A 25,157-nucleotide genomic window follows, 5' to 3' on the forward strand; every position below is an offset into this window, starting at 1 on the left:
AACAGTTCTCCCTACCCAGAAATCTGAATAAGCTGGACCTACCTGTGCTATGGATAACGAAGGTATGCTTAGGTAAGGAATGGACTCTGTGGTTTTAACCCATTTCCCTAGATGCTCTTCTGCTTGGCAAATAAATACAGCTTTGTTTTGAAGAAACCGTTTTTGAGTCACTTTATTCATTTTATTCAGCTACTGTCAGCTATCCTAAGATAAAGGGTTCAGAGGTGACAAATCCACTGGGCCTGTTGGATCAACATATTTGGTAAATGGGGGAGTTTTTCTTCAGAGGTCAAGTCTCAGAGTGGTAGGACTGTGTGGGAAGGTAGTGAACCTTGTCCCCAAAGGGGTGCACACTTGAAAGAGACAAAAAGAGATGTTAGGTGCAGCTAACCTGGTAATCATGACACTTGCATTAATCACTATTTGATTATGTCCATGAATTCTTTAACTTTAGTTGGCACTCAAATCCTATCTTGGGAATTATTCAGTCAGGCAGAAAAAAATGCAAATTGTCTTAATTCTCAGAGGAAGACTAAATATAGAACAGCACAGCTACTAGGAGATATTTATTCATCATGGTTAATACATCAGTAGTAAATTTGTAGTCAAAATGTTTCCTTTCCACTTTCTTTTTTTGGCCTGGGCAACACAGAAAAACAGTGAAAGCCCAGAGGAATATTTAAAATTTAATGAAGTGATACAAATCACACTCTTTATGGAGATATGAGTCTCTGTTCCTTCATTTGCAAATGTTCGAATAAGTGAATGAGAGGGACTAAAAAGTAAAAAATAATAATAATAATAATAAAAATGGTAAGCAGCATCCTAGGAGATGCATTGAAGTGATATAAAATAAGAAAAAAAATAAACATGGTCAAGGCAAATTAGAGAACTAAATCTCATAATAAATGCCCTAGAGTCTCTAAAGAAAACATCATCAGAAAAGAGAATAGTGGGCACAGCAGAGAAAAGTAAGCAAAGGAGTAGATGAAAAAAAGAAAATAGGATGCTAGTTTGAATTATTCCTTTCAAATAATTTATTATTAGAAGATTATGACAGTGTAACACAATAGCCATTATCCAAGGGTTAGAGTTGAAAAGAGATTCTTATTTACAGTGGAATTAATTGATGTATTGAAGTTTGGTTATTTCTAGTAAAAAAGTAATTGACACTGTAAATGTGTAGAAGGTATTGAGGAAGAAGATTCCCCAGCATATATAGAGCAAACCTGTAGAATTGATGCTTTAGAACATAAAGAGTTTCTTGTCAGAGGATTGCACGTTACTACAGTCAAAGGGCCTATGACGTTCCCTTGGTGTTATCTGGATGGTAATCCGCTAGTTCACCCCAATCCTCGACTCTGGGACCCAGCCTTTCCCTGCTCCACTGTGAGAACCTCCATCCCCGGGCTGTTCATGCACAGCCTCTGGCATGTAAGCTGCTTGAATTGTGCTACTGAATGACGCTAGCCAATATCTCTGGTCCCAGACACAACCCTGGGAACCTCTGCCTTGCAGTGTCCAGTTATGCCTGCTGGATGCTGCAAACTTATATGGGTTCACCAATTTAAGAAAGAAATTGATATGTACTAGGTTTGTTATTCCAAGGGGTGTCTCTGACATGCTTCAAAGCAAACACACTGCTTCAGGTAGAATAAACAAACACATCAACTATAAAAGATAGATTTTAAGTGATTAGAAGTCAAAACACAAGAAGTCACAACAAGAGAAAAGCCTTTATCGAATGGCAGAATGATCCCTCCTCAGTCTCCAAACGGGACCATTTCAAGTACCTTCAGAGCAAAACACAGAAAGACCTTTGTCAGATACAAGACAACTGGTGGGAGAGCAAAGCCAAAGAAATTGAGCACTAAGCTGAGACCCACAACTCAAAGATGTTCTTCAGTGCTATTAAGACTGTCTGTGGACCTTCTAAACTAAGGACCATCCCACTGCTCTCATCAGACAACACAACGCAGATTAAAGAAGGCATCAACGAAAGATGGCGAGAGCACTTTAGCAACCATCTCAATAGACCATCAGCCGGGAATAATAACGTCCTCAATGAAATTCCACAGCAACCTGCTCTGACAGATCTTGACTCTCTGCCCGCTATAGATGAGATTAAGAAAGCTGTTAGCCAGATGAGTTCAGGAAAAGCTCCTGGGAAAGATGGGATACCAGCAGAGATAGACAAAGCAGCAGGTCCAGCAGCACTAGCAGCGTTACACAGCGTGATCATCAGCATCTGGGAGGATGAAAACATCCCACAGGAACTCCGTGGTGCTACTATTGTCTCTCTTTTCAAGAACAAAGGCAGCAAAGCAGAATGTGGAAACTATAGAGGCATATCCCTCCTCTCTGTTGGTAGGAAGATCATCGCCCACATCATCTTGAACCACCTAATAGCCAGTATTTCCGAGGCAAATCTACCTGAAAGTCAATGTGGTTTTCGACTGGCCGGAGCACAGTCGACATGGTGTTTGCTGTCAGACAAATACAAGAGAAGTGCATTGAACAGAACATGCACCTGTATGCTGTCTTCATAGATCTGACAAAGGCGTTCGATACTGTCAATAGGGAAGCCCTTTGGACTATTCTGACACAACTTGGCTGCGCAAGAAAATTTGTCCAAATTATATGCCTTTTTCATGACAGCATGACAGGTGAAGTATTGTCTGATGGAGCCACATCTGCCCTCTTCAGCATCACCAAGGGCATGAAACAAGGATGTGTTCTCGCTCCTGTCTTATTTAACCTGTTCTTTGCGTGCGTCCTCAACCATGCAATGAAAGATCTGGATCGAGGTATATATTTGAAATACCGGCAAGATGGTTCACTTTTTGATCTCTGTCGCCTGAATGCAAAGACTAAGACAGTGCAGAAACTCCTTCTTGAGGCACTCTTTGCTGATAACTGTGCCCTCATGGCTAACACTGAAAATGATCTTTAACACATTGTCAACAAGTTTGCCGAGGCCTCGCAACTCTTCAGACTAACTATCAGCCTCGGAAAGACAGAAGTTCTCCATCAGCCTGTACCTGGATCAAATGCTTCTGTCCCAAGTATCTCCATTGATGGCACTCAGCTTAAAGTAGTGGAGAACTTTAAATACCTGGGTAGTGTCATATCCAGTGATGGATCACTGGATAATGAGATCAACGCACGAATATCCAAAGCAAGCCAGGCACTTGGCTATCTGCATGTCAAAGTTTTAAACCACCACAACATCCGGATGTCAACAAAACTGCTTGTGTACAGAGCTGCTGTTCTTTCATCTCTTTTGTATGAGTGTGAAACATGGACACTATATAGGCGTCACATCAAGCAGCTCGAAGCATTCCACATGCGTTGCCTCCGCAACATCATGAAGATCCGCTGGCAAAACAAAGTGCCCAATCTTGAGGTCCTCGAGAGAGCCCAGATGACAAGCATTGAAATGATGATCATGAAGTCACAGCTAAGTTGGACCGGTCATGTTAGCCGCATGGATGCCAACAGAATCCCCTGCCAGCTTCTCTATGGTGAGCTCTCCCAGGGCATCCGGCATATAGGTCGTCCACGAAAACAAGGACACCATCAAAGCCAATCTGCAGTATAGCTGTATCAGACCCAGGGACCTTGAGGACGCCGCCAGCAACAGAACACAGTGGCGTGCAACAGCCAGAAATACCTGCATCACCTTTGAGGAAGACCACTGCTGGCATCTACAAGAGGCACGCGAACGACGTCACAGAGCACCAGCAGCGCATAACCCACTGACTGCGAACTTCCCATGCACCATCTGCAGCCAAATGTGCTCCTTTAGAATTGGCTTGTATAGCCATCAGAGGTCACACCATGAGATCAACAATAGATGATTTGCTCAGATTTGTCATCATCAGATCGATGGACTACCAAGAAGAACAAGAAGTCAGATTTAGTCAAATGAAATAAAAGCAAAACACATTCTAAGCTGATTTTAACCCTTTCACTGCCTTTACAAACTTAGATGTTTCTCACCACAGACTGTCTGGTTGCCCTTCAGTCAGGCTCTCCCCTTTGATCAGTGCTTCAGTTACTTGGTGGTGGTATCTGTAGATGGAGGTGGAAGAGAGAGCGAACATGGCAAATATCTCTCCCTTTATTATGTCCTTTCTTCCCTTGTGGTTTTGTGCCCCCCCCCTTTCAGAGTCAGGTGAGTATTACCTCAGCATACTCCCAAACTGACCAAGGGAAGGAGTGACTCAAAAGTCTAACAGATCCTTCGTTGTTGCCTAGGCCAGTGTCCTTCATTGTTGCCTAGGCCAGTGTCCTTTGTTCCTGGGCTGGGCTGGGTTTGTCCCATACATGCCCTGATGAGGTATGAACTGTCCCTCTGCTTCTGGAGAGTTTTGCCTGGCCCTCTGCCTGGCCCTCTGCTCCTGGAGAGTGTTTTGCCTGTTTTAAGTCATGAGGACACATTTTCGGCATCATAATTATATACATGAAATTACAACCTATAACATTACTATAGCAATGCCCAGTGCATCACGAGCCTTCAGAAGACACCTGAATGACAAACTTTGCATTGGATACCACATAATCATATTATAAGGATCAATATGGGGGTGCAGGATGTTTCCCCTCGAGGTACAGAGTGTTACAGCGCCATCTTCTCAGGTGTTGTAAATCATAGTATCTCCTTTGGCTTCAGTGGAACTGTGCTGATTTATACTAAATGACTGTCTGCCCCAGAGTGTTGGAAGTATCTTCAGATCCCGTTGCAAAACCCATGTATTCACGTACGTCTTCTCACAATAACAAAGTTGTGGACAAGCAAGGAGTGGTATATCATTTTTTAAAAAATCCTTGTCTAAGTTGCAGCTCCAGAGAAGAAAGATTAAAGTTAGTAAAGTACATGATACAATACATTTCTGTATCCACACGTTACAGACCTTGATGCTCTGGGGACAAGTACCTTTATAAATGCCTTATACAGAGGGATTAGATTAACATATCACATCTTCATTTTAATTGTTTTATCAAAAAAGTGCTTTAGATTTTGTTTAATAAAGTAATAAGGGAGAGACCCGTGAATTAAAGCCTAATGCCAGGGAGCAATAAAAAGAGACCAGAGTTAAGATTAGATTAATTTAGTTCAGATTATGTCTCAAATATAAGTGGAATAGAGCCCTCAGAAGACTAGGTAGTCTAGTGGGTAGTTCACCCAGTATCACCTCTCAGCAGGAATGCCTTTCTGTCCAATTCCTCACTGAAGGACAGGCTTAGCTTTCCTTCGGTTACAATGTCCTGGCCCTCATCTTATCAGAGGGGAAGTCAGAGGGGAATGTGGTTTTTGCCTTACCTGCAGAAGCGGCAGCTGGTAGGGTAGTTTGGGCCCTCCCATTCCACTGGGCTCTGTCTCAGGACCCTATGAGATTCAACAGTCTCTGACACCCTGGGGTGCCCTATGAATTACTCTCCCAGTGTCACTTTCTACCATCTGTCTCTTTCCATGTCTCCAAGTCCAAGGTAAGGTAACAAAAGAAAAAGAAAAGACAACTAAACCTTCAGCCGCAACTGCGCTCAGCATACAGTCCTACTCCCCACAGGGAGGCTTCTTCGGTATCCGTGTCCAAGAACCCTCAGGATAAGTTTGTCTTCCTCCCCCGACTGAGCTGAGTCGCTCCATTTTAAGCTTACTCTCCAGTCGAAGCATACTCTCCATTTGTGGAGGAGCAGGGCTGCTGGGGCCCAATATTGTCATTTAACCCCTTCCAGCCCAGTGGTGGGGTTTTACACCCCATCACAGTGACCTGAATGCCAACATCTGTTTTTCTGTGAGCTTGGCTAAGAGTCAACAGAATAACACCTACTTACATTCGACGTAATATTTCTATTTTCTGTGTTTGAACTATACAGCAGCAACAGACAGAGACTTGTACCCTAAGGGCCATTACAAAATGTTTCTAAGATGCCATTGGGAAGAAAAAGTGGCTAAGCCAAAAAGGTCACATTTCTCAGCGTGTTAGAAGAACTGCAAATTTTCTACTAGACTGTTGATTTTCTTATCCTTTGGATCTGGCTTTGCAAGAGCTTTACTGAGCTGCACTTCAGGAGCTCATGGTTAGTATTAAGCAAATAGCTGAGCTTTTATCTGTGGCTTTGTTTATTAATTTTTCTAATATTCAAAGGTTTTTTCCCTGGTCTCAAAGCATATTGGGGCTCTGACATGAGGTGTGCCTGTCCTGTATCACCCCCTGCTGGCTGAGTGTGGTGCATCAGGCACTCCCACCTGAGTAAGTCCCCCCGCTAGGTTTTCTGTCTCCCAGGGGTTCACAGGATGCCACCCTCTGGCTGAGTCACTCCAATTTCAATCCCCTTTCAGGATAATGAGTTCAACCAAAAGTCCAAAACCAATTAAAAGTACTTTCTCTCCACTTAACATTCTCTTCAGTCTGCCTTGGACCTAGTTCTCAGTCCCTTCAGGGTATCCGTCAGTCTCTGACTTTTGGATATCCTTAATCCCAGGCTGCTTCCCTTCTCATAGGGTATGTCTACCCTCCAATGAAAAACCTATCACATTGAGTCTCAGAGCCCAGCTCAGTCAGTCCAGGCTGCAGGGCTAAAAACAGCAATGTAGCTTTTTCCGCCCTGGTCACCAGGTTTCAGAGCTCGGGCTCCAACCCAAGTGGGAACATTTTTTCTTTGCAGTGTAGATAAACCCTCAGTCTCCAGCAGACCCTCACTCAGGACCTTCCACAGAAACCAGTCTGGTCTCTGTTTCCTCTCAAACTGAGTTTTCTTAGCCATTTTGTAAGAAATCACCCAGCTGAACAGGGACAGTATGGGAGGGAGGTGGGTATCTAATCTGGCACTATCTTTAAAGGGCCAGCCAACCTATGGTGCTTAGTAATTTTCTTGGGTAGCAGTGCTGCATATTGATGGTATTTAGTGTTAGAAAGATGATCACTCTGTAGCACATTTGTGTTTGTGCTGGAAAGCAAGTCTCACTGTATAATCTGAAGAATAGGTTTTGTTCCTATTAGGATCATTGAACTATCACAAATATGGGCCGACAATGTATAATAGGAAGCCTGCCTAAGGTAGCATGTTATTAGAGGCATTAATTTTTTTATGTATGTCATGGTTTCCAGGGGAATTATGCCTTAGACCTTTTTAGTCCCTATTTAATATGCTCCTTAGATAATAGGTCTGGTTCCCTTTACCTGGCTTTGGGTGGAACCAGGTAGTCCAACTAATATCAGACTGGCTCTCTGGGCTGCAGACCCTGGTTCCCAACTGTGTCAACACGATAGGCCCAACTACATTTGGCACCTGTAAGCTCTTTAAATCCCAGAACCTGTGACAGAAGCTGATTAAAGTGACTTAGAAACAGCTTCTTCCGCACAGAAAATTATTTATTCATTCCTCAAATATACAAAGAACATAGAGCAAAGTGGACAAAGAACATAGAGCAAAAGAGCATGCATGGATATTACCTCAACCTTTGTAAATTCCTCTCAGCCCAGCTAACTCTATCTCTGGGTTGGGTGAGGCCGATTGCACCTACTCCCACAGCATCAATGTCTTTCTGTTCCTCCGAGTAACCCCTTGCCTTCCTGTCAGCTTATCAATGACACACACTGGGCAACCTTTCTTACTTCACCTAACCTGCTCCCTTCCTGCTTTCCTTTTTTAGGATCTTTGAGGAATTAGATGTCCTTTGGTCCCAGGCTTAGCCCAAGCTCTGAGACTAGTTGTGTTTGCTTTGTTTTGTTTTTTGTTGCTGTGAAGACATACCCACAGATGCCTGTACCATATTCCCTAAAATTAATACATATTTTTCCCTGTTCATCACATCATACTTATGGCTGTAAGAAGCTTGTACAAATGGTGTTGTGTTATCAATCCCTTGTTTCATCAATTTTTTCAACATTGGATAATTTGTATTCCTATGAACACCAAAAATAACAACTTAGCAATACAATATGCTTGATTGTTAATGCACTGAAGCAGTATGCAGTAGGGGTGGCATAACATTGTGTAGCCTGTGACATAAATGACATTGAAATAAGAGGCATGTTTCATATGTCCTTATGGTTGTGGTAAGTCACATAAGCTATGCCATGGAACTGGTATGATGTGTAGGCGTGCTGTGTTCTAAGAAATCATCTGTAAAAATCAGGTATGTGTGTTGTTTTCCATTTCAGTATCACACATGCCACTTACACAGAATACTGGAACCTTGTCTCATATTTTGGGTAAAACGTTTCCATAGTTTTGTGTTCATACATATGTGATGCTGTAAAATAATGAAGGCCACAGTACCTATTTTGAGTTACAAAGTTCTGAAAAGTAGTCCCACTTTGCCACATACCTCAGTTTATTGATGCCTACCAGCCATTCTTTCCTTTAGACATTTCAGAGTGCTGATCTGAGATCAATGGATAGAGTTTGGCTTTACATGATGTAAACAACAGTAGAACAAGCTAGACAGATACCTGAGATATAAATATGGTAAAATTTCAGTCATCCAAAGGGTCTCAAAAGAAGAGATTTCTCAAATAAACAGGATATTCATGGTGTGCATGGATGTTAGGCAACCTGACTTATCTTCAGTTAATGAGAGTAGATTAAGCAAGTTTATATTATACTATATTTATGATTCCATGAAACTTAGCCATTGATTTTTGGACCTGAAAGCCTCCAAGGGGTGTCACAAATCCACTCAGTACTCTTGGATCTCTGATTTAGCTGACAGATGTTGAAAAGGGTATGTTGCCAGAGAACTCTCAAGTGACCAGCCGTGAATGCTAAAGAACACAAATTACTCTAGCTAAGTTTGGTATTAACTTATGTTCAAGAGTACTTCTCCTGGAATAGCTCTTTAATGCGTACTTGCAGAATAGATTAGTGTAGTCTTTTTTTTTTTTTTTGTTTCACACAGATTTTAGACAGACTATGAATCATTTTGGGTACTATTCAAACATTTGTAGAGCTTGATTCTGCTTTTTTTTTTTTTAAATTGTATTCTACCAGTTGGGCACAAATCTGGTACTGTTATATCCTTAAATGCATACATTAACACAATGTGAAGGTATGGTATAGGACGAAGTTAACATCTGATGTAAGCAGGCATATCTTAACTGACTTCAGCAGAAGTCACAGAATTTGAACTCGTATACAATAATGATGAAATTGGGCCATACAGGGCCCCGTCCAGACTCACTGAAGTCAGTCGAAAAACTCCCATCGGCTTTTACAGATGCTGGATCAAGCCCACAATGCATATCTCAATGGCATTGCCTATGCTAAAAATTCTATTATCCCTCTGACGCTCAAGGGAATTGCTCACAAACTCTGATTAATACATATGACACTTTCATCAATAATTTTGGCACACATTCTCTTAAAAGTCCAGTTCTATCCTCTGAAATACAGGCAGACATGTTGTTGAATATCTTGTAAAATTAATTAGCTGCATACATAAACGTAGCAAGTGAATTTGCAACATACATAGCAACATATATCTTCTTCCCTGAGATCTAGATTGAGCTCTAAGGAATAGATGTTGTGGGTGTGTGTATATATATACATACAGAGAGAGAGAGACAGAATTAAATTCCGAGAACCTGATTCCCCACTGTATCTTGTATCTTCTGTAGTCATTTACATCGGTGCAAAGTGCAGATTGGTAGCACTCTTCACCCACGTTGCACAGGTGTAAATAGCACAAGGTGCAAGGCAATGGAGAATAGGGCCCCATGTCTGATTTTAGAAAAGTTACTAGAACACACTCCAGACACTTTTAGTTTTATTTGTTAACGCCTATGAAGTCACACTGGAATACAATGAGAAGCCACAAGTAAATAAAATATAGCAGATTCCACCTAATACATTTTTTTTAAAATCAGATTTAGTTGGATTTATCAGTGGAGCATTAGGAAACCTTTCCAACCAAAACCAGAATAAATGCCTCAGACAAGTGTGAACACTGGGGGTTGATAACTTAGAACTTAAGTTTAAACACACTTATTTTGACTTATTATTTTGTTGTCTTGACCTATTATTTCTAGAGACAAGGAAACCACTGGAATGAAATACTGCCGATGAAAGGATTAACAAGCCATTCAAGCAATTATTTTCATTAACTATTCTGATGTATCAGACTGGAAGTGGGTGATACAAAATGCTGCACATAATTTGTTCCATGCCGCCTTATAAAGCACAACACAAAAATTAGAGGCAATTACATTTTTATTCAATGTACACCTCCAGAGCCATTCCTTCAAATCCTCAGTAAATTCATTCCAAAGTGGATTTCTTTTCTTGCGAATTTGAGGACACCATGCGTGAGGATTCTTAAATTCTGTCATTAGAACCAAGGTTACTCTTGATGAGTTCCAGAGTATCCCAGTCCATTTAATGAAGACTTTAAAAAAAAAAAAAAGTGCTGCTGGAGGTGGGGGATCAAAGAAAGAAGACTGTTTTTTTAAAAGCAGGTCACAAAGCACTGGTGCTCTCCCCTGTAATATTTGTTATATTTGCAGTCAGCTGGTTCTGTTATGTACACTTGTCAGCCTCCCTCTCTTGTGGTTTGTTAGTTTTAGATGTCCACCAGTTGAAATAAATCCCAAATTATTTCCAACAATAAATAAATAAAGTAAATCATATAAATGTGTAATTGAGCGGCATACTGTAGGACATGGATGCTTTATAGACAAAGCATCACAACTCTCTCAGTTAAGTATACCTGGTCATGTGGTGTCTTGTAGGGCTGCAGCTGTTTTGCCAGTGCACTTAGAAGCTGAATGAAAAATGCCCATCTTAAAGGCTTACCTTGAATTAAGCCTCATAGAAATCTCTGGAATCTAGACCTCTAGAATTATGAGTGTGCTAGAGTGGGCTGTGGAATCTGCAGTGTTTTTGTGACGTCATGGGGATGTGCAATGAACAACAATTTACAAAAAAATACGATTGGAATGTTGTAGCCACAAAATTCAATGCTGGTGATCAGCTGCCACTAGTAAACTGTCTGAGTTGGTTCCAAAGAAGACAGAACTGATTATAGGCTGGGGAATTCATGTAGGATAACTGTGCCTACATCTTTAGCTGATAGCCCAGTGCATTTGCATTATTGTACAGAAGATACAGTAATCATGGCCTGTCATGCCTTTTTCCCTCTGCCACTGACCAGGAGATTTTGATCTCCTTTCTCAGATGCAGACCTCATAGAACATTTTTTGGTTCAGATCGCTTTGTGAGTAGCATGGCTCCTTAATAGCCCATATTAAATGACGGTGATTGGAAGTGGGAGGTGCTGGAGAATTTGCTGCTATCCCAGGCCACAAAACCTCAAAAGGAATAATTTTCTTGTCTTCCCACTTTTCAGTTTTTGACTCTTGGAACAGACAGATCAGAGAATGTTTCAGGTGCTCAGCTAGTTCAATGGAGGTTACGGTAATCTACATGTATCAGAGGGGTAGCCGTGTTAGTCTGGATCTGTAAAAGCAGCAAAGAGTCCTGTGGCACCTTATAGACTAACAGACGTATTGGAGCATGAGCTTTCGTGGGTGAATACCCACTTCGTTGGATGCAATCTACATGTAATCTATATGTGTGACAAATGAGGAGAATAGATCATGTGGGGTTCATTTTGTTCTCTGAAGACAGCTTGTTTAATTCCCTTTCGTTTAGGTAGTACTATAGTTGGTTCAGATGAGTAGTTTTTCCTAACCATTTTCTTCTATCCATCCTCTGTGATCTTTTAGAGAGATGGTCTGACCATTATTTCCACTTCTTTACATCTCCCACCCTCTGTGCTCCAAGTTGCGACCATCAGATCTCTGTTCAGTTTATCGTGATGCTCCTTATTTGTCTGAAGGAGACAATGTTGAATGCCATTTGAGAAGGGCAGTGTTTTAATTGCTGTGGCTTTCAGTAAAATCACAGATGTGTCATTACCATGAAAGAGTGGTGGCATCTTAACACTGCTAGGAAGTCTGGCTCCTGTAAAAAACAGCCACCTCTACAGACTGGCTGTTACTTATCACTGAACTTCAGGGGAAGCCAGAGTGGGCTCCTGTGCAAAGTCAGCCAATTTTCCTATAAACATGGGCAACTATCAGGGTAACAATCCCAGTTCTCTTCTTAATCTGAGCCATTGTGTCTTTCAGTCTCATAGTAGCTACTGTTATTAATTCCCCCACTGAGTGGGAAGGCAAGTATGCACCAAAGAAGCTGTAGATCTACTGATTAGTGCGTCGGTGTATATAAAATCACAATAAACAATCACCCTCTGGGGCAAGGTGCAGAGTGATATTTCCATAGTCCCATGTAAAACAAGAGGAGAAAGGATGCTAATTCTAAATATCTAGCTGTGCATTGCACCAGTCAGTTTTGGATTGGCTGCTGTCATTAATTCATAGATGATAAACCCAGAATGGCCATTGTGACCATCTCATCTGAATTTCCCATCGGGCACAGTTCACAGAACTTCCCTAATTAACACCTGTTTGAACTAGAGCATATATTTTAGGAAAACATCCAATCTTGATTTAAACATTTCCAGAGATGGAGAATCCACCACCGCCCTCTGTAAAGTGTTTCAAAAATAATCTTTACTGAATTTGAGGGATGCCTTGGGCAAGCACCGTTGTCTTCACTGCACTCTGTGGGTGGGACGCTGAGACACAGTTCATTGCAGTGGGCTGATGGCCTCTGAGATTGGATGGCTGGCACTGTCTCCATGCATTCTGAGTTTGGGAACCTGGAGTGTTACCTTCTGGGAGCAGCCAGCCAGGATCGACAAAAAGTGTGTATATTATATATATATATATATATATATATATATATATGTGTGTATTTTTTAAAGACAAGGGAGTGAGGGGATGGAATAGAACTTTATAGTTTTTGGCACAAAAGTCACAGCTGTGACACAAGCACTACTCTCTGCATTACACTAACACTTGTGAAGGCTGCTTCTTATCGATTTTGTAACTCTGTTGACTTGTACATAGTTACTCTTGTTTTGCGTTAAAGTGTTTAAGCAGTCAGTCAGGCCCAGTACTTCTCCATATTCCTAGCCCGTGCTAGCCTGAAAAGTGACAACACATGGAGTGAATCTGGGTCTGCCAAATGGAAGTGCACAGTGGTTCTTTTAGGTCAACAGACTAATGTGATTTTCTTTTAAAATAAATAAAATTTAATACCCAGTGTTGAAATACTAAATAAATGACTTATAAGTGATAGGTTCTGCTTAAAAAAAAAAATCCTTGCTATACAGTAGCAGAACAGTCAGGGTTTATGTATAATAAACTGATACATTTGCTGACTATAACTGCACCATATATTTGGAGTATTGAACCGATGGGAATATAAAACAAAGCATAGCATTAGCTGTAAATTTATCTTCTTTGTTTTAAGGTATCTGCAAAGACGAAATTAAAGTTGCTTGGTTTTTACTTTATTCATATAAAGATTCCTTTGAATTCTTATTAATAAAACCATGATGTTATCTTTGCCTAAAGCATTTTGCACTGTTTTTATACATTTCCACCCCTCTCTCCTACCCCCATCTGTCCCCTGTCACCACTGCCACCCTTAAATACGTAACAAACATGAACACAATCATGGGATTCCAAGGGAGGGTGGGCAAGAAAGAATGTCAGTGTTTATCATACAGCTGTGCCAAAAGTAAAGGCTGAATGAATGAGATGGAGATTAAAGCCAGTAGTCTGAGCCTGTATTCAATCACTGCAGTCACTCTGTTTGCTTCCTGCATGCTGATGAAGTGTCATGAATGGTCCCATGTACTTTCATTCCAATATATTTCAGGCAGTAGTGATTATTGCTTGTACTCGGCTAAAGCTTGAAATAAATGGCAACGTCTTGCTTAGCAACAGAAGGCCTAGTCTTATCTCTCTTGGGACTGCTAACTCAAAATGGGTTACTTCTTATAGAATTTAACTGTAGGAAGGAGATATAGTTTATACTCATTGCTTTCCTTGATCATTTAAAATAATGAATAACAAACTAAAACCCACAAGCAATGCTGTTTCATAAATAATTATCTTGTTTGTAAAATCCAAACCTCATGTTTTTATCATGCAGTAAACTGTCCTTCAGCTGACTAGGGGACCAGAGATTGCCTTTATTTGTACTGAGAGAGTGCAAGTAGCATTCCACCTCCTATAAAATTTCTTATAGCATATTTTGGTTAATATAAAATGTTAGAAATATATTTATGGAATATTAAGACATTTTACATTCAAGTATATTTTAAATGCTTATATATAAGTTTGTGCTTTTCATTGGGCTTAATCTTAAAAATAAATACATTTATATTTTAAAAATAAATGACAAAACACAAGTATGATTCAGGTTGTAGATCTTCAGTTTATGCACAGAGGAAATCATTAAAAAATGCAGCAGCATGATTCTACTGTGAATTATAAGCTGCTATGTAGGTTTCTATTTTTGGTCACCACAAGATGGCAAAAGCAATGAGCACACAAACACAAGGCAGAATGGGTTCCATAATAACGCACTCTGCATTTACACTTTATGCACATCAAGACAGAATCCAAGCACAGCAGGGGTGACAATCACTCCAACAGTCTTTTGAAATCAAAGTACTTCCTTGAGAATGTCTTTACAGTGCTAATTACACTCTTTTATTGTGGTTCTTGTATTGTTCAAAGTAAAATGTTTACACTGTCACTGAATACAATTCCATCATTGGGGAAGAAAAAAGATAACTAAATCTATTCAATAATCTGATTTTGGAGTTGTAGGGGGTTGTTCACCTGTTTGTTTTGGAGTCTAAACCAAAGTGTGTGTTCTTTTTCAGCAATCTGACTTTGAGAAGGGTGTTAATGTCCGCAAATGCCAAGGGCTACTCTCAACTCAAGATAGTGAATATGCTGTAGAAGTGACTGGTTGCTTGGAGATCCCAGTTCTCTTCTTAATCTGAGGCATTGTGTCTTTCAATCTCATAGTAGCTACTGTCACAAATTCCCCCACTGAATGGGAAGGCAAGTACGAACCAAAGAAGTTGTTGTTCTACTGATTAGTGTGTCTGTGTATGTAAAATCACAATAAACAATCACCCTCTAGAGCAGGGTGCAGAGTGATATTTCCAAAGTCCCATGTAAAACAAGAGGAGAGAGGATGCTAATTCTAAATATCTAGCTCTCACCTAACAGTGCAAAGGTTTACCCAGATGGCTGATGAGCCACTCCATTCTTGACCTTTTCTTTTAGTCTTCATATTAAACTGATTCAACAGGTAATTGATAGAGTGGATAGGTAGATTTAAATGCAACTGGGAAACCATTTAACATACACTACTGAAGATAGAACCAAATGTCTTGCAGCATATGGGCCTGAGTCTCCATCGTATTGTGTTTGTGTAGTCATTTACGTCTGTGCCAAATAGATGTAAAAAATTACTGCTCATATGAGTCGAAAATTTCTGATTTGGGAGCATTTTATACCATTTAGAGGACTACATGAAGTGTGAGATTATAGAGAATCAGGCCAATGGTATTCATTTTATACACATCAAAGCACATCTCTCTTGTGTATATTTTATACTTAATATATAAGTTGCTTTGTATCTGGATTTGACCTCCTTTTATTTATTTATTTTTCTTATTTTGTCATCTGTTTGCCATACATGTTCTAATTAGGTACTGCTGGAGACCTCACGTATGTTATCAAACAATTTTAGGCTATCTCTGCAATTTTTGAGTGTGTAAAAAACCCTTGATACAATTGTGTGTGTGTAAAATACACACACCTATTTTACATTCAGTTAAAGGATTTTACAGACTCAAAAATGTCTCACACACACTTTACTGTTAATGAATTCTTGGGAACTTATATGTCTACGTCTGCTTTCCTAGTGTAGTTCTGACAGCGGTCAGTCTTGCTTGATTAAAGATATCAGAATTCAAGTATTAAATGGAATGGAGATGGAATATGCTTATCTCACATCAGCAGAGCAGTTCTGTTATGTCAAACTTATATTAATATATGAAATCAGGAGTTATAGTAAACAGGAGCTGCCTACCTGAAATTGCAAAGGAAGAGAACGGAGCTCTAATGCTTAAAAAAATCCAACATCAGCAATAATGAAGAGGTATGTCTCTATACGAAGGCTAAATTCCAATTTGAAAAGTGAATATTTATGAAATTTGGAGCCTGATCCTGTAACCTTTACATGTGATGATAATATTTACACTTGCAAATCTTACTGTAGTAATGGTTATGGAACTGGATCCTTAATATGTTGTTTGTAAAGGGAAAAAAACTACAAGACCTCATCCTTGGATGCAGTCAGAGAGCAGCTAGCACAGTGCAGCGCAGAGGGATGTGCCCAACACTAGTTTTAAGTCACCTTTGTGCTCCCCAATCCTTGGCCACCTTTGCTCTGGACTAGTCCTTTGGTATACAGCAGTCTGATTGATATTCTGATTTACCAAAGGGCTAGTGCCGCACCTGGGGATTGCTTAGGCACAGAGTTGGGGTCCCACCACTTTTTCTAGCCATACCCCATACACTAGCAGAGATTAAGTGAGTTTTGATGTAAGAGCTTCAGAGGTGGCATTTTGTGTTAGGATGAATATGTCATGGCTGGTTAAGCTGGCGCCATTTTGCTCTGGTGGCACAGCATAAAGTGACTGCACCACAGCGGAAGATCTGGGTGAGTCTTACTGTTTGATAAGTGATACTGTACAGTTGTACATAATGCCCTCCACCTGAAGATCTTAAAGTTCTCTGCTAATGATGATGAGTAAAGCTTCACAGCACCTTGTGGAGGCAGATGACTATTATTGTCCCCCATTTAACAGAGAAATCAGGAAGTTAAGTGACTTGTCAAAGGTCACTCAGGAAACCTGTAGCAGTACTGGGAATAGAACTAGAATTGCCTGACTCCCAATCCCAGGCCTTAACAATAGTGCCGTTCTTTCTTAATTCTCCATAATATGTAACAAATGCAGATATTATTAAATATACATATTATGGTAGTGTGTCTACATGCCTCTATCAACCCAATGTACTGGGTGCTGTACAAATCTAAAAGAGACAGTCCCTGCACTGAATAGCTTACAATCTAAGTAAACAATATAAACATACAGTAAGTATCAAATCAGAATACTGAACCTTATGTGGACTTTCTTGAGCCTTTTATTCACGTTTATGAGCTTTCATAACACTCTATGAACACAGTCTTGAAAACTGATACAGTGGAATATAAACATTTAAACAAATCTCCAAATTTTAGCAGTGATGGCCCAGTCCCTTCATATAAAATGAATGGCTCTTGGACTAGATCTCCCACTTTGCTAAGACTTTATTTGACAAATGTCCTTGGTTAGAACCACAGCTATTGAAGATATAACACAAATTCACTAAGGGGATAGTTCTGAAGATTTTCTCATCAGAGTGTCAAATGTTCTGCTGGGAAGTCTGTGCCAAAACTTTTAATGGGAGCAGCATTGGACACTGCATAACAAATAATACAACTGATCTTCTAAAGAGCTGGAGCCATCTTCACTAAAGACTAGTGAAGGGCTAGATTTGTTTAATCCATTTGTTTCAGCAGAATGGAAGACCAGACTACATTTGATAAGTACTTTTAAAGTCTCAGAATCTTATTTGCCTCTGTGTCATTCCTGTTTTATGCTAGTGTAATTCTGTTAAAATCAGTGACAGATCAAACTCTGAAAGTTAACTACTGGGCCACCATTTATTTTCTGTTGTTATTGATATTATATATTAGATTAGGGATGAGTCCTGCAACCTTTACTCACCAGCAGTCCATTAATTTCAGTAGGACAATTCACATGAGTAATATCTTCTGAAGTTAGCAAGGGCTGCTAGCACTATTTAAAACTGGATATCAAAAAAGTTAAACATTCATGCAAGATTTTGAGAAAGTAGAAAGAACCGAAAAAATTGAAACGGAAACTATTTTTTTCTTAGAAATATAGCATAAGAACAGCATCAGAATGTGTAGGGGGAGAAACTTTTCTTCCTGACTCATTTTTAATAGATCACTACAATGGATTCTGACAGACTGTGACAATGTTTATTTAATATCTGCAAACACTTAAACCCAGAAGTAGTCCAATTAAGGGCTATCCCTAAAGTTACTAATGTGCTTAAGTGCTTCCTGAATCTGGACTATGTTCTGCCAAATCCTGCTCTCTTCACTCATGAAAGTAGTCCTGCTAATTACTACAGCAACTGCGTAGTAGAGTCAGGAATATAATGCAAACATTTTGACCTTCAGTCCTGTATATTTACAATAGATCTTGATTCTCATGTAATAAATTTCTGCCTGTTGAATAATTATCTTTCTTTCTTCTTTCTGTAAAATAGACTGACTTCCTTGAAGAATATTTTTCCAACTTTAAGATTAAATGAGATTCAGTTATTTATTTCAAAATCTCTGTTTCCTTCCCTTCTTCCCCACCCTCCCAAATTAAAGACAAAAATATACATATACACATAACATGGAAAAATGGCCTGATGCATGAGAACCATTTACAGTGGTGATTAATCATTTAGTTCACATCTCTTAGCTGTCTTTTAGATAATATATGCTTCTGTCTGCCTCTTTTGTCCAGACATACTCAACCCAAGCTCTTGAATGATTGGATTTATCTCAGTGTCATAAGAAGTGATAATTTAAAGGTTGCTGTATATTATAAGTACAGATTAAAATTATCTTATTAAAATATTTTTGTTTAAATCTTACACATTTTGGATTTAGAGCAGTTAGATGAAAGATTGTATGGCCTTTTGCAGAAAAGCGTTTTTTATTGCAACATTTATTTTCAGCTTTTCACCTCTGATATCAGCTTATCCTCAGTTTTCATTCAACCTATTTTATGGCTATAGGTAGAATTAAGTTATTTTAATAACAAAGGCAGGTCGACTTTTGGTAAATGTATATCTGATATACATATGTAGAGTGTGTGATATCCATGTGTACCTGACCTTAGAGTTTGATGGGTCAGACGTCTCTTTCTTGCTGTGTTTGTTCCCATCTGCCTCTGTGCACTCCAACTTTCTGTCTGTATCTTTTGTACTCTCTTGTGCACATGTCTTGTGTTCATACTTTTGAAAGCTAGGTTGAGAACCACTGAAACAAGATTGATCTGTTCCTCTGGACTCCAGCAGAGATTTATCCCAAAGAAGAGCAGCTAGTAATAGAGCCATCATCCTCCCAGGGTTTCCGGTGGTGGTAATAGCTTTCAGCTAAACACTTCACAACAAGGTTGCTGGTAGAAAATTATGAATTGGCATATCCTAGCTTTTCTGGCTTTCCACCATTTACTTTTTGGGCTGTACTTGCTCCTTACATAACATGTCCAGAGTATCCATTGCTACAACCTCCAACCTGGGCAGATGTTCCTCCTTGATGACTCTCCACCAGGGTCTATGGTGACAGAGCTGGCCTATATACATGTGTTTAGCTTGGTTCAGAGTATGAATGGGGAGGTTTTCTAGCAAAGTGCCACTAATCAGAAACACTTACCCAGTATACTGAAATTTTGATCACAGCCAATATTCTATCATAAAATCTGAAAGAGCTATAGGTTAGGTGAAAATAGGAGACACAAAATGTTGCCAACTCAGGACATAATCCTGTGGATCTTTTGCTTGTAGGGTTCCCATTGAAGTCGATGGGAATTTTCCATAGAGCGTAGATTAGGGCCTTATATAGTGCTATTTTTCATAGGGTTCGATTAAAGGATTCATAGTAGCAGGCTTAAATTGGGGTTTTCAAAGAATATGGTGACTGATTCATTCTCCGTTACTAGTATGAAGGGGACTTCACAAGTTGCTTATTTCTAAATGTTCTATAGAGGTTTGTTTTGAAGTATCTTCGGTTTTAGAGTCCTACGGTACAACCCATATATATATATGGACTCTAAAACCGAAGATACTTCAAAACAAACCTCTCTCTCTATATATATATAGTCTCTTTACAAGACGTGCTACTACTTCATGCCATGGGTAGCATCTTTCTCAATGGTAATTCATGAGTACTGGTAAGAATATTTCTTCAGATAGCTGAGCAAACAAATGAGTCTTCATTTGTTACTAAGGAGCTTGGTCTGAACAGTATTATGTATTAGGTGTTTGTGATGAAATTGATAGCACAGTTTAAGTTTTAATTGGGTACCAAAAATGATTAGTACATTTAAAGATGTCCCTCATTAGACAGGGAATAGTTAAAAAATAAAAATGTTAATTTAAACTTTTGAACACAATGTCAGGAATTTAATGAATTCTTAACATTATTTTCACTAACATAAATTGATAACTTGAAGTCTTGCTTCTTTCATACCTATGGATAATACTTTTTTTTGTTTGCTTCTATCTTACAGTTGTATGGTTGAGTGGATTTGTGCCATTTATCTCTTCTACTGTAGACTGAAAAGGCTTTTAGTTTTTCAGTAACTTAAGACTAACTTTGTGGAGTGAGTGTGTATAAGTCTTTTTTCTTAATGTAGAAACTCATTCTTATTTAGTGAATATTACATAGAATCAGTGGGAGCTGTGAGTATGCAAAGATTGGGCTCTTTGAACAGAAGAGAAATGCTTTGGTGTACAGATTGAAAAATGAAACAGACTGACGCTGAGCACATATTTTTACTGCAAACCCTTGTGTACCAACCTGTATTATCCTACCTCCTGAGTGCTCAAAAAGGGGTTTGGATTTCTGGGACTAGACACTGGCCCTCCACTGAAGCCCCTTTTTGGTGCTAAGGGGCTAGAGTACTGCGCTAATGGCTGCCCTCCATGGCTGGCATAGAGTCAGATATGTTTGTTGTATGCCACTGCTTCTAACATCCCAGGTACCGGGGCTGTGCCCGTGCAGAAGGAGGCATGACTGGTGTGCAGTACATTCTATCAAACTCTGTTGAGGATCTTACAAGTCAGTGCAACTTAGAGCAATCTAGAGGCCTATACGTTTCCTTAATGACTAAACTGTGTCCTGGTGGCCTTGAGCATAAGAGGAGAACAAAGATAGCTTAAAGTTACCTTTGCCTGTCACCTTCTGAGTGATGCTGAGCACAGCTCCGGTGCAGCTGGGGATCTCGCCCTCTGAATGGCAGAATAGAAATGAGGCAACAAAGATCGAGCTCTGTTTTGATTTTCACTGTGCATCTATTTCACATTTTTGCTTTGAACAGGAAGGATAAAAATGACCAAAGCAGCAGCAAAGCTTGCCCAGACATAGCAACAGTCTCTGAATGCTAGCAAAATAGCTGAGTTATATAGCCAGAATGCTTGCACCTCTGTGTGACTCGTGTGTGTAAAGCGTCTCCCCGTGTGCACACAATCCTTTGAAAGGGAAGATAGTTAAGCCATCACTCAAACACTCGAACAGTCAGTTAAAATCACCCCAAGTTAATGCAAACATATCTGGGGTTCCATGGCTTGATGAAAAGGGGTCCCTTTTTAATTTATTACATTTTAAATGAATTTTTCCCTTTGATCCAATGCGGTACTGATTGTTTATGAACAGGAAACTTTGGATCTCTACTAATTGAGTTTCGTTTACATGGTTCAATATAAGTTCTTTTCAGAAACGGCAGGAGGGCCAACATCTGCTGAAGGCCATGCCATCTGTTTGAAGGCATCATTCCTCCATAGGGCCTCTGGTTCTCACCAGCTGCTGGGGTACTAGTAAGGGTACATTTACACTGCAAGTGGGAGGTGTAATTCCTGGCGTGGGTAGGAGTACACACGCTAACTCTGCTCAAAGCTAGTGCACTAAAAATAGCACAGTGGTCACTGTGGCATGGGCAGTGTCTTAAGTCAGTGACTCTCAACCTTTTCAAACTACTGTACCCCTTTCAGTAGTCTGATTTGTTTTGAATACCTTAAAATTACTTGCTTATAAAATCGGACCTAAAATACAAAAGTGTCACAGCACAGTATGACTGAAAAATTGCTGACTTTCTAATATTTACCATCTAATTATCAAATGAATCAATTGGAATATAAATATTGTACTTACATTTCAGTGCATAGTATACAGAGCAGTATAAACAAATAATTATACAAAATTTTAGCTAGTACGTACCTAGCTAGTGCTTTTTATGTAGCCTGTTGTAAAACTAGGCAAATATCTAAATGAGTTTATATACTCCCTGGAAGACCTCTGCGTACACTCATGGGTACACGTACACCTGGCTGAGAACCACTGGCTTAAGTTAGCCACCTGAATATGTTCCTAGGATCTCAGACAGGGTTATACTTGGGTAGCTAGCTTGAGCCATAACCTGTGCCATGGGGGCCAGGCTTCTACTTTTTGGGGTATGTCTATACTGTAATTAGACACCTGTGGCTGGCCCACACCAGCTGGCTTGGGCTTGGGGGGCTCAGGCTAAGAGGCTGTTTAATTGCAGTGTAGATGTTCAGGACCCTTCCCCATCTCAAGGTCCTAGTGTCCAGGCTCCCAACGGAGCCCAAACATTTATTTTGCAGTTTAACAGCCCCTTAACCTGAGCCCATGAGTCTTAGTCAGCTGGCATTAGCCAGACATGGGTTTTTAATTGCAGTGTAAACATACCCTTAGTGCCCTCGCTTGAGCAGAGCTAGTGTGTGTACATCTACCCAAGCCGGAAGTCAAACCTTCCAGCTGCAGTGTAGACATACACCCTGGTGGGGCTGTGCTTTCAGGGTTTTCCTTGTCAGCTGCTAATCTGTCCCTAACTGAGGGTGGTTCAGCTCACAAAGTTTTGAAGCTGATAGGATTAATTTAGACAGAAACTCTCCATGCAGTGAGTGGGGCAGTCAGGAAATAATGACACACAGAGTAGCCAATTTCACTGGCTTCCCCACCTCCTAGAATTCTTTATCTTACTGCCCAATGAATCCCAGTTTTTGTGGAGAAATGGCGTGGAAAACAGTGCCTTATTTATACCTCATAATAAATGTGTTTATTTGAAGACATTACTTATTAGATGTGTTAGGGGTTGCACTGTGGATGATTTAATGTGGCCACATTCTTGCTACTGCAATAGCTAAATAATCAGGTCATTTGAATTTTTGTTGCATTCTTAGTTATTAGTTAGACCATGGTAACTTACCAAGACAAAACACTATTAGGCAGCAACTGTTTTCAACTGCACAGTTTAGCCTTCTGATTTCCCCATTTTCCAGAGCATGTTATGGACACTGAGTGATTACACAGCTCTTCCTGGATAGGATGTAACTTTCTACCTCGCTGATGATAATCAGAAATCTAGTGTTACTGTTTTTTCAGGCCTTTACATGCAAAATTTAATGAAATAAAAATTCTGTCCTATTGAATTTTTCTTTTCTCATGTGATCACTACTGGATCAGAACAGTTTAATCTCATTACTGTTGTAGATCCAAGAACATTGCAACATTTACTTAGTACGGAGTGCCTTCACATGACCTTTTAGAGTCTGTGTTCTGTATCCGTATAGTTTGTTTGCAATATTGGAATGGCATTCACTTTCCAGAGTGAAAAGGAGGATGGATCTGACAGGTTAAAATCTACTTTCATTTCTGCTGTTTTATAATATTTGTTTTGGATAGTTGACTTCATGTGCATGTTCCCTCAAACCAGTTTCATATTCCCTGCAGTGACATCTACTGAAGACAGCAGACTTGTTCCTTCACAACATGCTCCTGCTGGGTTCAACAGATATTACTAGATGTTCAGGAAAATTAATACTTCTTGCTCTCCGCCTTTCCCCAGAGGAAAAGCCTCACCTTTATGAAAGCACCTTTTGTTCTTCTCTTGTGGCTATTTGCTTTGTAAACAAGATGGATTTGTTTTAATATGTACAGAGTAATAAAGATAGGTGAACGGGATAGTTAATGCTGTTTCTCATCGTTTTTAGAAGGATAACATATGGTTGCCCAAATCCTCAATTGATATATCAGCATAGATATGTTAAAGCCTGGATTCCTGCATTTGTTTTCTTTTTGGTACTGATAGAGACCTTGGGAACAGATTAATTGAAATCTAGCATCAACATTTTGTGCTTCCCTTCTCTAGATTCTTCTTCACAGCAGCTTTGTGCAGATATTTGGAATCCATAGTGTTTTGCATGGATGCAGTATTTCTGTAAGGAAAAGAACCCAGGTATTCTCTGTCACTTGTGTTTATTGCTGACAGCAGTGGTTACATGACTTCCACATTTAGAGGGATGTTTTAGACTCACTATCTAAACAGAATTAAGGGAACTTAAAAAGAACAATTACTTGAGGAATCATCACTGAGGGAAATTTAAAGAAACTGTACATTATTCTGCAGACTAAGTTTCCCTTAGTTTTCCATAATATTCATAAGATTTATGTGAGGGCAGGTAGGGCAAATCATATCTGGCCTGCTGTGGGTGTTCTGCAGAGAGAAGCCCTTTGCCCCTGAGTAGACTCACAAAAGAAGCAGCTATAATTTGCCTGATAGTAATGGGGAGTGCAGGGTGTTGCCAATACTTGGCCTGTCCTAGTCCACTCATCAGGAAATGCTGGTGTGGGAGACCTAGTTACATGTTCCTTACAAACATAAATAGTTGCACTGCTTTTGGATATGCATCACTCTAATGAATCTGACTCATGGTGACATACCACCGATCAGAAACACTTATCCTGTGTACTCTGATGGCTTTATCATTTGGACAGTTATTATGCCTCTGTCCTCTGCCACGATGGTGAACAAGTTTCTTCCTCAACACAGTATTCCAAACTGTTATTTTCAGAGAAATATAATGTACTGCCAAATGTGTTAATTTGGACATGTGACTGTGCAGGTGTCTGAGAATTAACACTGCTGTGCCCTGCATTTGTTCACCATTGTGAATCACTTTTGGAAATAATGTACTGAACAGGAAGCAAATTGAAAATGGTAAACATCATAATATATGCAATGTTTCTACATGCCTTCTGCATTAATGTCTTGATTTTTGAGCCTCTCCTGGCTGTGAGCTCATTTTTGACATCAGCAAAAAGTTCAGGCTGTGGAATGGCTGCAGAATCAGGTCTTTTGATCTGAAGTTTTTGGTGGAGACACTATCTGTATTTATTTTCCTTTTAATTGTGTTTTTGAAGGCAGTGAACAGAGAACAATACAATATATATTTATACAAAAATAAATAGAGTTGAGTTTCAAAGCTGTGACTCTAAGC

General features: G+C 39.7%; 1 protein-coding gene across 7 annotated transcripts in view; it reads left to right on the top strand.

Annotated features, from left to right (window-relative positions):
• Window positions 1-25,157, top strand: part of TAFA5 (TAFA chemokine like family member 5) — a 654,906-nt gene that overhangs the window by 331,997 nt on the left and 297,752 nt on the right. The window lies entirely within an intron of this gene.

The sequence above is a fragment of the Gopherus flavomarginatus genome, chromosome 1 (assembly GCF_025201925.1).
Source record: "Gopherus flavomarginatus isolate rGopFla2 chromosome 1, rGopFla2.mat.asm, whole genome shotgun sequence".
Lineage (NCBI taxonomy): Eukaryota > Metazoa > Chordata > Testudines > Testudinidae > Gopherus > Gopherus flavomarginatus.